At 38.7% G+C, this 14,580-nt stretch overlaps 1 pseudogene; it reads left to right on the top strand.

The window, feature by feature from the left end:
• LOC128776567 (ankyrin repeat domain-containing protein 26-like) overlaps nucleotides 1–14,580 on the top strand; it is a 50,197-nt pseudogene that overhangs the window by 14,698 nt on the left and 20,919 nt on the right.

The raw sequence follows: 14,580 nt of genomic DNA, 5'->3' as shown, positions 1-14,580 counted from the left end.
TTGATAAGGGCATTTAGTCCATTCACATTCAGAGTGATTATTTAAAGATATGGATTTCATGTCATTGTGTTGTCTGGAGCTTTCATGCTTGTGGTGATGTTTCTGGTCCTTTGTAGCCTTGACAACATTCCACTCACAGAGTCTCCTTAGGATCTCCTGCAGGGCTGGTTTAGGGGTCATGAGCTCTTGTAGTTTTTGTTTTTCTGGGAAAGCCTATCTCTCCCTCTATTCTGAATGACATCCTTGCTGGAGAAAGGATTCTTAGCTGCATATTTTCCTATTCATCACATGGCCTTTTTCCTACCATCACCTCCTGGCCTGCCAAGTTTCAGCTGGCTGGTCTGCTACTACCCATATGTGTCTACCTTTGTAGGTTAAGGCCCGTTTGTCCCTTGCTGCTTTCAGAATTCTCTTTTCTCTTTGTAACTTGCCAGCTTCACTATGATATGCTGTGGAGAAGACCTATTGTTGAATCTGAAGAGAGTTGTCTGTGCCTTTTGGATTTGGATGTCTGCTTCCTTCTCCAGATTAGGGAGGTTCTCACCTATAATTTGTTCAAGTAAACCTTCTGCCCTTTTTCTATCTCTCTCTTACGCTGGAAGTCTTATGATCCGGATATTATTACATTTCATCGAATCACTTAGTTTTCTAATACTCCCCTCATGGTCTAATATTTTCTTATCACCCTTTTTCTTGGCTTCGTCATGTTCCATAATTTCATCTTCTATGTCACTTATTCTCCCCTCTGTTTCCTCCATCTTTGCTGTTGCTGCATCTAGTTTATTTTGCATCTTATTTACAGTATTTCTTAATTGCTGTGACAATTTCTTAGTTCCTTGATCCCTGCAGCAAAAGATTCTCTGCTGTCTTCTATGCTTTTTTGTAAGCTCAGCTTTTAATCTTACAAAAATTATTCTAAATTCTTGAACCGATATTGTTTATATCGTTTTGAGCAATTCTCTAGCTCTCATTTCTTCCTGGAGTTTCTTTTGAGAATTCTTACATTTCATCAGTGTTCGGTACTTTATGTGTTTTCCTAGTTGTCATGTGTCCTGCACCTGTGAGCACTTTCCAGGGCCTGGCCCTTCAACAGGTATCTTTGGAGTGTGTTTCATGCTCTCTGTTGTGACTCTGGTTGCTTTATTTCCCTACTCATATTGGTGGGTTGGTCATTCCAGCAGGTGTGCTTAGATTTTAAACAGTTGGGGGGGTTGATGGAGTTTTATGAGTTTTTCTATCTTAGCTAATGTGAATAGATACTGTCCCTTGTGCTGTGGGAGCAGCAGGCAGTGTTTCCTCTACTCTTTTCAGATTTTTTTCCCTTGATGACTTCCTTCCATGTATGCACTGGTTGTTATTCTGCCGAATAGCCAAAGGGGACCCTGTGCAGATGCCCAGGGTTCTTTCTGTGTCCTGCTTTCTCGTCTCCTGGATGCTGACCTGTCGTCTCTATCTGCCTTGACTTCACCCGACTCTCAGTTTTGCTTCCTCGAATCAAGGAGTCTGATGAAATCTACTTAAATAATTTATGTCTCCTGTGTCGTAGCCTGAAATCTCTCTCAAGGCAGTGAGCTTGGGCATACATGTTAGGCAAACGTGTTTGGTTTTCAGGGATCATGTTCCTTCATTGAAGTTCTGCGTCTTGAAAATCATGTTAAAATTGTATTTTGTCTGTTTTGTTTTGGCTTGCTTCAGGTAGGAAGATCAATTAGTACGTGTTACACCATCTTGGCCAGGAGCAGATTACAGTGGAACTTCGGCACATGCTCTAGACTGTCGAGAGTGCTTGTCTTCCTCCTTTGCTTAATTGCCTCCTGCTCCTCCTTCATTCCTCAGTATAGTTATCTCTTCGTCAGGGACATCTATCTTCCTTGGGCCCAATCTAGATCAAGTTATGATCACAGAACTCTGTCTTCTAATAGGAACTATCTGAATTTAGAATTACCGTTTGAGTTGTCTTTCTCCTTCACTAGACTTTAAGCTAATCGAGAGCCAGGGGTCTTCTCTATTGTATCTGTAGAGCTGAGTGTAACATCTTCCATTGAAGTTATATATTTATTCAATGTGTGAATGAGTGAATTGAAGATGCACAGGCCTGTATATACAAAAAGTACTCATTTATTTTATTTCTGTTTCTTCTCTGATGCAGATTATGCTGGCTTCTTGAAAATCCAAGATATACGTGTTTCTTATTAGAAATTAAGGAAACTTAACAAAAAATCACTGTAAACTTCTTATGGGAAAAATGACAAAAAAGGAAAAAATGGTTAGTGCACTACAAAACGAGCTACGAGAAGCCAAAGACATGATATCACGGTTAGAGCATCAAAAAGTGGAATGGGAACGTGAATTCTGCTCTTGGCTTGAAGGAAATGTTTCAACTGTTTCCTTTTATACTACAGATGTGTAGGGAAAATTTTGTAATTGCTGACTTACCTTATGGGATTTTCCTGGAAAGAATACTTGTTTAGTGCTGTGAGGTGTGCGATTCTTGGAAATAACACAGCAAGTTCTTAATAGAATATACTTATAATTTAATGTGTATTCCAAATCACAATTTTAACGGCCATATAAAAGTCCACCATAGTCCAAGAAACATCATTATTGAAGAGATTGAATTCTGCTTGTTTTTCATCTTTCATTATTTTAATTAATGCTGTCAGGAATGTCTTTTATATAAAACTGTTTCTACATGCCTGGTTACTTACTTGGAATCAATTCTTCAATATAATATAATCTGGTTAAAGTATAAAAATTTAAAAAAAAGACTTTGATCCATATTTTTTAAATTGTTCTCAGGAAAGTTTATATTACTTTGTGTATCTACCAACAGATTATAAAATGGTCAATTTTCTCAAGACAGTAAAATTCCCCTAAATCGATCCGTTTGCTTCTTAACATGCAGGGGTTAAAAGGTAAAGTGGGGGTGCCTGCGTGGCTCAGTTGGTTAAGCATCTGGCTTCGGCTCAGGTGATGATCTCGTGAGTTTGAGCCTTGCTTTGGGTGGGCTCGAGCCCGGCTTTAGGTGAGCACGAGCGCCACTTCGGGTGAGCTCCTCTTCTCTCACTGTCTCTCCCTCTCTGTCTGCCCTTCGTGGGATTCTGTCTCTCTTGCTCTCTCTCTGACGTCGCTCACTTGTGTCATCTCTCTCTCAACAAAAAATTTAAACAATGTAAACTGGGGGCGCCTGGGTGGCTCAGTCAAGCGTCCGACTTTGGTTCAGGTCATGATCTCAGGGTTCGTGAGTTTGAGCCCCACATCGAGCTGTGTGTTGTCAGTGCAGAGCCCACTTCGGATTTTCTGCCTCCCTCTCTCTCTCTCTCCCCCTTTGTTTGCATGGGCTCTCCCTTTCTCTCTCAAAAATGAATAAACATTAAAAAAAGTAATACGGAAAGTGATTACTGATAAGTTTTTTCAACATCTCTGTCATAACATTTAATTCAAGAGTGTATGCTGAAAGGTCATATTACTCTATTGTTTACTTAATCAATACGTATCCTGTGTTGTTCTAAAAGGGACGTTTAAGTGATTCGTAAAGTAGGTAATCACCCTCAACAAGGTAAGTTGCAAGTGTTGTGGAAGAAGAAACAAAAATTATAGGCAACAGATATTAGACTCGTCAGCATAGTCTTGGATGACAGTGCACGTGTATGTTGTGTAAACAACATCCACAAATGCTCTCTTACACTGCACATCATTTTTGGAGGTACCTGTAAGGTTTCGTCAAGTGGAAATTTTATTTCCAGGAAATTGATAAACTTGCTTATAAACAGCAACTTCTCCTTTTAATGAGAAACTGAATTATCTGTCCTATGGAGGAATAATTATACCTGTGGGAAAGGGGATAATTTTCAACTCTAACTTTCCTGAATAATTTCAAACTTCCTTTCCTACAACATCTACCAGGTTATTACTGACTAAAACTAACTAAATTGCATAATGCTTTCTCCTGGCTTTTTTCAACTGTATATATGGTTTGGAAGAGATTAAAATGACAAATTAAAAACATGAGCCTTACAAGGAAAACAATTGGAGAACATAGTAATTTTTCATTTGAATAATAAGCCAACATTTGTGGAACCAGATCATAAAATGAACTTTTTTTGAAATTTTAAAAGAAGCACATGTAGGGGTGCCTGGGTGGCTCAGTAGGTTGAGCATCCGACTTCAGCTCAGGTCACGATCTCGGGGTCCGTGAGTTCGAGCCCACCGTCGGGCTCTGGGCTGATGGCTCAGAGCCTGGAGCCTGCTTCCGATTCTGTGTCTCCCTCTCACTCTGTGCCTCCCCCGTTCATGCTTTCTCTCTATCTATGTCTTAAAAAGTAAATAAATGTTAAAAAAAAGGAATTAAAAAAAATAAAAGAAGCGCATGTAATTGCAGATAGACCTTAAAACAAGAAAAAGAAGAAGAAAGAAGAAATCCTGATATGTTATATGAAAATATTAGGGAAAAGTTAAGGAGCAACAAAGACTATTATAAGAAAGAAGTTGAAAGAAAACAAGTTCAACTCGCTCTTAGAACGCTAAACATGGAATTGAAGGCCACAAAAAATCACGTAAATAAGATTTTGATAAAAACTGTATTTCCATCAATATTACATAGTGCAATACATATATATTTTATAATATCCCTTTGACTCAATATATATTATTTAGGTTTAAAATAAATTTAAACATGGGATCATGTTCTTTTGAACATTTTTTTAAAGTTTTCCTCTTCAATTTTTGAACTTTTTTTTTAACGGTATGAGACCAGAATCATAATGAAATGTGTCTCCAGGTTGTAGAAGAGCGCAATGACACTCAGTGGCAACTTTCTCCAGATCAGAAGGCCAGAGTCTTACAAGATGGAAGTCTAAACAATCACCTTTACAAGCAAAAGGAGGTAGAAATGGCTCAGAAGAAAACTAATTCTAAGGTATCTTCTTTAGTTATTTGGAAGTACATGTGTGTATGTATTTGTATACATTCTATGTTTTAGTTATTACTTTTACTCCGTGTGTGTGTATAAATATATATATGTATATATGAAACTGAACTCTGTTCATGGAAACTATAGAGGATTTTAAAAGCACATATATTTTGCGGAGGGGCATGGGGACGGTGGCATTTTTGCTTCACTGGATAAAATAATATTCTTGATTAAATGCATTTGTCTGCAACAACTAGTGACATTCATAATGTCCTCATCCAAAGGAGAGGCTTTTATTACTTTCTGTAGGAATTGAGCTTTCCCTAATCACAAAACTATTTCTACTAGCAACATGTGTTTTGGTTTTGAACAGTTACTTCACTGCCTTGATATATTACTAGGTTAGTTGAACACTTCGCTAATGGACAGGAGGACGAGTGTAGCCAGTTCCCTGATCATATTTTCGGTATCAAGTCTCCTACTTTTGAGAAAAGTAACAGTTTTGCTTCAAGTAGCATCCTATTTCATTACAAGGAACTTTTGATAACAATGTCATGCTGTGGTATATACTTAATGATAATATATTGATAGGAATTTTATTCCTAATAAAATATTTGAGTGTATTTCCCTCTTTTCTATTTGTTACTGTTATCACATGAAGAGGAAATACAAGTTATTGCAGCAGTAAATAATCTCATGATTTTCTAAGAGATGTATAAATTTCACCTTATTTCCTATGAGTATTTTGAAATACAAGACTTCTTTCGCACTTGTGTATTTACACTAGAGAAGTGGCAGTGGTTGGTGCAAGAGCACTAGTTGTGGAGTGAGAAGACCTGGGCAGAGTCCTGCAGCTCACCATTTTAATCTCTCCATTCTAGAATTGTTATAACCAAATGAGTTCATTGATGTATGTTGAAGTGTTTCTATTATAGTACAGTGCCTAGATTTGTCAGTTATCAATAGATATAATTCTTATAACTGACTATGGAAATGGTAGCAAAGTAGATATCTATGAAATATTCTCAGGAAAGAAGAATTTTAGGATATTTAATCTGTCCGAGTATATGCAGAGCTAAGGATTTTACTGTGGGGTAGCTTGTTCGATATCTACTGTAAACTAAATTTTTAAGTGTAGTCAGATTTATTAATCTTTTATTTCAGGCCTTCGGGTTTGTTGTAAATCAGAGAAAGGCTTTTCCAATTCTGAGATTCTGAACACTTTTCTCACCAATTCTTTTTTACTTTCATGCCTTCATTATGTTAAGTTAAAGTTCTGAACTTTTGGGAACTTATGCTTGTATAAAATGTGAGATTTGGAGCCAACTGTATTTTTTTCCAGTTGGATATTCACTTACTGTAATCTTCCTTCCTTCCTTCCTTCCTTCCTTCCTTCTTTCCTTCCTTTCTTTTTATGTTTCTTTATTCATTAGAGAGAGAGAATACAAGCAGGGGAGGGGCAGGGAGAGGGAGAGCGAGAATTCTGAGCAGGCTCCTGACTGTCAGCACAGAGCCTGATGTGGGGCTTGAACACACAGAATGTCAGATCATTCCCTGAGCCAAAATCAAGAGTCAGACACTTAACCAATTGAACCACCCTGGCACCCCCTGCAACCTTTTCATTGTTGAAACATAGATGATACTTTCATTTCAAAGAAAATCATGATACTGCCATTTTATTGAGTGCTATCTGAAAATGTGCTTGGTTTTACTTAGCTTTCTGATAATCATGAGAAAACACAAGGTCTGTTGCATAAAAACCACATGTTGCAGGATGAAATTGTCATGTTAAGACTGGAAAGAGACACCATAAAAAATCAGAACTAGGCAGGGAGAAAACATCTTTTGTGTCTTTGAATTCAGTGAACAAAATTGTGTATGTGTTACAAAAAGACGGTGAATTGATGTATGTGTTGATATTTCTCAAAGTACGTATGTGAGAGTTGTCTATTAACATAATTTAATAATAAGATGGTTTAGAAAATCTGTAACAGAAATGTCTTATTAGGTAGTTGTGAGACAACTTCAACAAGAACTGGCTGATACTCTGAAGAAACAGTCTATGTCAGAGGCTTCCCCAGAAGTTACATCATAAATTCTTCTAGAAGATGAAACACGGGATCTCAAGAAGAAATTAGGTCAAATCAGAAGTCTGGTATGTAGTGAATGTAACCTGTCAACAGCTAACTTATAGCTCGTTAAATGATATAAAGTGTTTTAGGATACCAATTTCCATGGACCGCTTTCTTTGGTATTTTCATTATAATTAATTTATTATGATTTTAGTATCTTTACATTGCAATTATTTCGTAAACTTCTGCCTCTTCTTCTCCTATTGGTGTTATACATTGTTTTCTTATAATACTTACTCTTAGGAAAGTTGAGGCTTTTGTATCCTTCCTCACAGAAATTGAGAGACTTTTTTCGTTCTTTCTTTAAAATTTTTGTGACAGTTTATTTATTTTGAGAGAGAAAGAGTGAGGGAGAGTGTGTGCGTGCATGTTAACAGGGGAGGGGCAGAGAGAGGAGAGAGAGAGAATGCCAAGCAGGCTCCATGCTGTCAGTGTAGAGCCAATGTGAAGTTCAGTCTCATGAACAGTGAGATCATGACCTGAGCTGAAAGCAAGAATTGGACACTTAACTGAAGTAGCCACCCGGGTGCCCAAGGGACTTTTGCCCCTACTAAACAATCTTTTTAATGATATCTCTATTACCATGATGAGGCGAGCTGGATCAAATCAGAAGATAATGTTTAATGGAATGTTTCAGATAATTGTCTTAGTTCTCATCTTCCCTTTTGGGAAGAATGCGTATTGATTTCAGGATGACTTGTACAGAAATATCACTTAACAATCCACTTGAACTTCGGCATTTCCTTCATTTTCTTTGCCTTTAAGACATATTGTCAAAGCACGGAAATATTCAGATCATGTGTAGTATGGACGCCCAAAAGGCGAGAATTAAGAACAGTCTCTGTATCCTGCCATTGGGTTTTTTTTAAAGGTTTTTTGAGGTACAATACACATACCATGAAAGTCACCCATTCGCCATGCACAGTTCACTGTCTCTGTGTACACTCGTGCAACCATCACTGCCATCAAGTAGAATGTTTTCCTCACCCTGAAAGGAAACCCTTCCCCGTTGCCCCCCCGCCTCAGGCAACCACCAGTCTACTACTTAGTCTCTCAATGGCGTTGCCTCTTGTGAATATTTCATATAAATGGAGTCACACAATGTGTGGTCCCTTGGGACTAGCTAGCTTCACTTAATGTGTTCTGGGTTCTTCTGTGTTGGTTACAGCTTATATCAGTGCTTCATTTATTTTTATTGTCAAACAGTACTCCCTTGTGGGCTAAAGCCCTTGTTCATTCATCAGTTGATGGACATTTAGGTTGTGTCCACTTCTTTCCTATTAATACTGCTGCTTATGAACAATCACGTAGTCCTTGTGTGGACCTCCGTTTTTAATGTCTCTGCCATCAGATTTTATGCTCTGAGTTATTTGGGTTGATTTCACCATCTCTCAGCCATTCGTCATGCTGTCCTTACTGTCTTTTTAGTTTCTGTTCCTCTTGAGTAAACCTATGTTATTCAGACTTGGCTCACAGTCTCCTTTCCAGTGAACTTTCTCTGACGGTTCTAACTCCCATTAGCTTTAACTCTCTTGACACTTGTCATCTAGCCTGTGAAGAAAAATTCAGTCCTTTATTTGTCATTATTAATTTTTTTTCATGACAGGTAATTTCGTCTTCCTAAGTATAAATTTAAGGGATAGTAATAATTGATACGTGTGGTACTTATCCTTGTATAAATTGAAAATATTTTAACTTAACAGCTTTTCTGATAAAATTAAGTGCTTTATACCGTATCAATAAATTCTTCTTGGAAACATTGGTATAACAAAGCTTTCACTCTAAATATATGCTAAGAAATGAAATACTAAATTGAGGGTTACCTGGCTGGCTCCAGTCCTATCAGAGTCTGCCTTTGGCTCAGGTCATGATCTCCATGTTCTTGAGATGGAGCCCTGCATCGGGCTTTCTGCTGTCAACAGAGCCTGCTTTGGATCTGTTGTGTTCCTCACGTTCTGCGCCACTCAGACTCGTGCTCTGTATCAAAAATTAAACGTTAAAAAAATGTGTGTATATCTCTATACACACACACTTATATAAGTAAAACAATTAATGAAAGCACTTAATCAAATAGAGGAGAAATGTTCAAGTGTTTAGTTCTTGTTTCCCTCTCACTATGAAAAAGCACGCTAAATTTGTCTTCTTTACACAGCCAGAACTGGGATTTAAAAAAAGAAATTTTTTTAACGTTTATTTACTTTAGAGACAGAGAGAGACAGAGCATGAACAGGGGAGGGTCAGAGAGAGGGAGACACACAATCTGAAACAGGCTCCAGGCTCTGAGCTGTCAGTACAGAGGCCCGACGCAGGGCTCAAACTCACGGACCGCGAGATCATGACCTGAGCCGAAGTTGGCCGCTTTTAACCGAGTCACCCAGGCGCCCCCAAACTGGGATTTACAGATTTATAGCACTTTACCAACTGCAAATATCTGGGGACAGCTTTTCTGATATGCTTTTACCACAAAGCCTTAATCTCTTCATCAGAGTACATGCTAAAGCAGCCTAACGTAAACAGTATGGACATGAAACGATTGAGGAACTTTAGTTTCACAAGACTCGATTATTTCCATGTCAGTGGCTTTCCCTTGCCTCTGATGGTCATGTAAAGGATCTACTACTCAGTAAAGGAGGTGCTATTTGTACCGTAGTCTGTGAACATTGTCCACTGCGTGGTAAAGAGAGGAAGTATGTTAAAATGATTATAAGTGGGAAAAAGTACTGTTGGCTAGCGGCATTGGCAAAGTTTTTGAAGTACTGAGGAGATTCTGGGCCTCATGCTCCCCATTTGCTACCACTTGCGGTGGAATGAAGAATAACTTCAGTATAATTTGTATAGGGGAAAACTTGTATTGACAGGCCACCTGCCTAAACTATCACATTGTACTGGAATGCTAACTATAGCAACAGTAACCATGCTACATGCAGACACTTAGAGCTGACTATGTTCCACATACCCTTCTAACTTTTTGATTCCTTATTTCCTAATTTAATCTTCCCAACCTCCCAGTGGGGTAGATACTATTATTTATTTAGAGATCACTTTTTTAAGGTCCTTTGTTTTGAGAAAGAGAGAGAGAGAGACAGAGAGATTGTGGGGAAGGGCATGTAGGGAGAGAGAGAAAAAGGGGGAGAGAGAGAGAGAGAGGGAGAGAGACGGAGAGAGAGAGAGCGAATCCCAAGCAGGCTCCTCGCTGTCCATGCAGAGCTCGATGTGGGGCTCAATCACATGACCCTGAGATCATGTCCTGAGCCGAAATCAAGAGCCAGACGCTGACCCGACTGAGCCACTCAGGTACCCCAGTAGGTGCTGTTATTACCTTCATTTTACAGATGCAGAGACTGAGACACGGAAGTTTTAGGTAGTGTGCTCAAGGTCTTACAGCTCATAACCAGCAGAACTGGGAATTCAGACCAGGCATTCTGGCCCCTACTAGGATATTGCTTCTAAAAATTTCATCATTTTGTTGTCACTGAAAACAGCTTGTTCAGTTTTGTAATCATGAGAATAGCAACGGCATTCACCTATGTGAATATGTAAAATCATAGTTGATGTGGTGCTTGGAATATGAAACTAGAAATGTTTACCATAAGGTAAATTCCTATATTTCCCCATTTGACCAATAGATACATTTGAAGGTTTATCTGATCATATATAATTTAAAAACATTAACAATTTTATGTTTTTGTAGGAGAGTAAGGCTGGTAAACTATCCTGTAAGAGTGTTGAAACATTTCGTCTTTGTAGGCCATAGTCTCTGTTGCAGAAGCTGAACTCTTGTTATGGCCTCAAAGTAGCCGTCAGTCAGCATGTAGAGGAGAGAGAGGCTGGCTCCAAAAAGATTTTACTTACATCGGCGCTTGGGCGGTATAGTTGCTTGAGGTCCTGACTCTTAATTTCCACTCAGGTCATGATCCCAAATCCCACATCATGAGACCGGTCATGAGGCCGAGGCCCACATCAGGCTTTGCCCTGAGCTTGCAGCCTGCTTACCATTTTCTCTGTCTCTCCCTCTGTCTCTCTTCCCCACTTCTGCATATTCTCTCACTGTCTGTCTCTCTCTCAGGTCAAAAAAAATTAACAGGCGATGGTGTTTTACTATATTTTCAGTGGTTAAAATGATTTTTTTCTTTATTTTAGTTGCAGGAAGAACAGGAACGACATGCAGAGGCCGTAAGATATACTGAGGAGATGAAAGATCATGTGCAAAAGTATAATTTAAGCCTCACAGAAAATGACTTTTTTATTTATAAAGAAGATAAACAGTGTAGTATGGGAAATGTATTATTTATGCCAGTATATCATTGTTAAGCTGGATACAAAGTCCAGCTTTGGGCTATTTTGAAATGCAAAATTGTGGCATATTATGTCTCACTTTTGCACCTTATCCACAAAAAAAATGAAAGGGAACATTCCCAAATCTTCCTCTTAATAAAATTTAAAGAATTTCTGTAAGACCTTCATTTGTTCAGAAACTATATGATGTTGTTTTAAATTTATGTGCGAGAATAATTATCTTAAGATCTGCCTTTTAGGCTACAGGTTAAAAATGCCACGGAAGAAGCAACCAGCAAACATCAAGCGGCCCAAATTCAAGATCTTGAGAGCAACGTGATAAAGACAAGTTTAGTAAGTCGGGTTCTTAATGTCTGTCCTACTGAAAAGGAATCCTTATTTCACTAGTAGTAGTACATAAGTATGTTTTGGATCCTATGGAAAATCTCACTGCTCCAAAGGTTTGGTTGATATTATTCCTACTTGCTACAATGTTGTAATTCTTCAATATAGATGAAGTTGATTGAACTCATAAAGTAATGGTGTTTATAGTGAGATTTTCATAAAAACATTGTGAGAGTCTAAAAAAAGCAACATTTTATCTATATCCCAGTGAACGTTTTGTTTTGTCCACGTTTTGGCTACTGTTAATAATGCTGCTGTGAACGTTGGCATACAGATGTGTGAGTCCCTGCTAATATTTTTCAACGTGTTTCAAACTTCCGCATACTTTGAGTGACCATGTCATCTTGAATTCTGTCTTTCTCTTGTAGTCTCAACCCTTCAGTGAGAGTTTGAGAACGGGTTATTTTCATGATGAATTGTAATTTGTAATTACAAGTTTGCAATATACTGTCTTCGTCAAGAATGACTAGCAGGTCTTTATGCAAACGTCCTTCTCAAAGGAATGGACTTTTCTCTTTGTTGGATTTTGTAAATGACAAGAAATGCCAGTGAAAAAGTAGAAATGTCTGCTCTGTCAGGGCCTTACCTAGTAACATAGTGCTCCTACCATTGCAAGTTCAGAAACCCATTTTCTTTTTCCACTCACTTGAGTTCATCAGCCTTTCAGAGATTTCACAATTCAATCTCAGAAAAGACTAATGTGCCATTCAGGATTCTAATTTATTGATATGTAGTGAAACCCCAACTGTTTTCCAAGCAGAACAATTAATGTCCCCCACTCTCACCCTCCTTTGGAGGATGCTCATTGTAAATCCTAAGCGGGAGCAAGGAGATAGATACAGTGACCAACTCTTTTCTGTCAGTCACAAAAGCTGTATAATATACATGCAAGTTTCATTAGATAGCTATACCCGTCAGGGGAATTAGAACATTCTGTTGACTGGTCCTTTTTGTGGCTGAAGAGTCATTGAAAATCATTTTCTTTTCTAGACGTCTTACAAATGAGTCACATTGTAATAGGGAACTTTTCAGGCGAGTAATATGACACTCTGTTGATCAGTCTTCTATGAATGAGAGTGCTAGGCCTTGTCCTGCTACTGTGCCCTAAAGAAATCATGAAGGTCTCAAAAACTAAAATTTGTAAGCATATGCGAAGCTGATGAAGCTTATTAAAGAATAACGAGGGAGTTTCTGTACATCTCTATAGAAAGGAATTAGGGTCATGGTATGAAATTAGCTGCCACTTTAAGGTCTTCTCTGTGAATCAAAAACTTAAGATTGCATTCGGGCAACTCAGTCCATAGCTCTGACTTCTCTAGAAGGTCCTTATCTCCTGATTCCCCAACCAGAGGCTTCCTGGGTTGAGAAATATTTTGGTGAGCCTGGCGTGGTTCCTCTTTTTGTTTTATAGTTTTTATTTTTTTTTAAATTTGCATCCAAATTAGTTAGCATTTAGTGAAGCAATGATTTCAGGAGTAGATTCCTTAATGCCCCTTACCCATTTAGCACATCCCCCCTCCCACAACCCCTCCAGCAATCTTGTTTGTTCTCCATATTTATGAGTCTCTTGTGTTTGTCCTCCTCCCTGTTTTTATATTATTTTTGTTTCTTTTCCCTTTTGTTCATCTGTTTTGTCTCTTAAAGTCCTCATACGAGGGAAGTCATATGATTTTTGTCTTTCTCCGACTAATTTCACTTAGCATAATATGCTCCAGTTCCATCCACGTAGTTGCAAATGGCAAGATTTCATTCTTTTTGATTGCCGAGTAATACTCCATGGAATATATACATACCACATCTTCTTTTTTTAATTTTTGTTAACGTTTTACTCATTTTTGAGACAGGGGAGACAGATCGTGAACAGGGGAGGGTCAGAGAGAGGGAGACACAGAATCTGAAACAGGTCCAGGCTCTGAGCTGTCAGCACACAGCTCGAAGCGAGGCTCGAACTCACGGACCGTGAGATCATGACGTGAGCCGAAGTCAGCCGCTTAACCGACTGAGCCACCCAGGCGCCACATACCACATCTTCTTTTCCGTTCATCCATTGGTGGACAGTTGGGCTCTTTGCATACTGTGGCTATTGTTGAGAATGCTGCTATAAACATGGCAGTGCATGTGTCCCTTTGAAAGAGCACACATGTATCCTTTGCATAAATGCCTAGTAGTGCAATTGCTGGGTTGTAGGGTAGGTGTATTTTTAGTTTTTTGAGGAAACTCCATACTGTTTTCCAGAGTGGCTGCACCAGCTTGCATTGCCACCATCAGTGGAAAAGAGATCCTCTTCTCTGCATCCTCACCAACATCTGTTGTTGCCTGAGTTGTTAATGTAAGCTTTTCTGACAGGCGCAAGGTGGTATCTCAGTGTGGTTTTGATTTGTATGGCCATCTGGATGTCTTCTTTGGAGCAGTGTCTATTCATGTCTTTTGCCCATTACTTCACTGGATGACTTGTGTTCTGGGTGTTCAGTTTGAGAAGTTCTTTGTAGATTTTGGATACTAACCCTTTATCTGATATGTCATTTGCAAATACCTTCTCCCGTTCTGTCGGTTTCCTTTTAGTTTTTTGATTGTTTCCTTCGCTGTGCAGAAACTTTTTTATTTTGATGAGGTCCCCCTAGTACATTTTTGTCTTTGTTTCCCTTGCCTCCGGAGACCTTTTGAATAGGAAGCTGTTGCAGGCAAGATCAAAGAGGGTTTTGCCTGCTTTCTCCTCGAGGATTGTGTGGCTTCCTGTCTTCCATTGAGGTCTTTCACACATTTTGAGGTTATTTTTTGTGTAATGAACAACTTTTTATGTGAACACGTTTTGATTTCTCTTGGGTGTATACCTAAAAATACAGTTGCTGGTTCATA

This window comes from Panthera pardus, unplaced genomic scaffold (assembly GCF_024362965.1).
Source record: "Panthera pardus isolate Hobbes unplaced genomic scaffold, ASM2436296v1 HiC_scaffold_1, whole genome shotgun sequence".
NCBI lineage: Eukaryota > Metazoa > Chordata > Mammalia > Carnivora > Felidae > Panthera > Panthera pardus.
The sequence above is the reverse complement of the archived record's forward strand: the minus strand, read 5'-3'. Positions and strand labels throughout refer to the sequence as shown.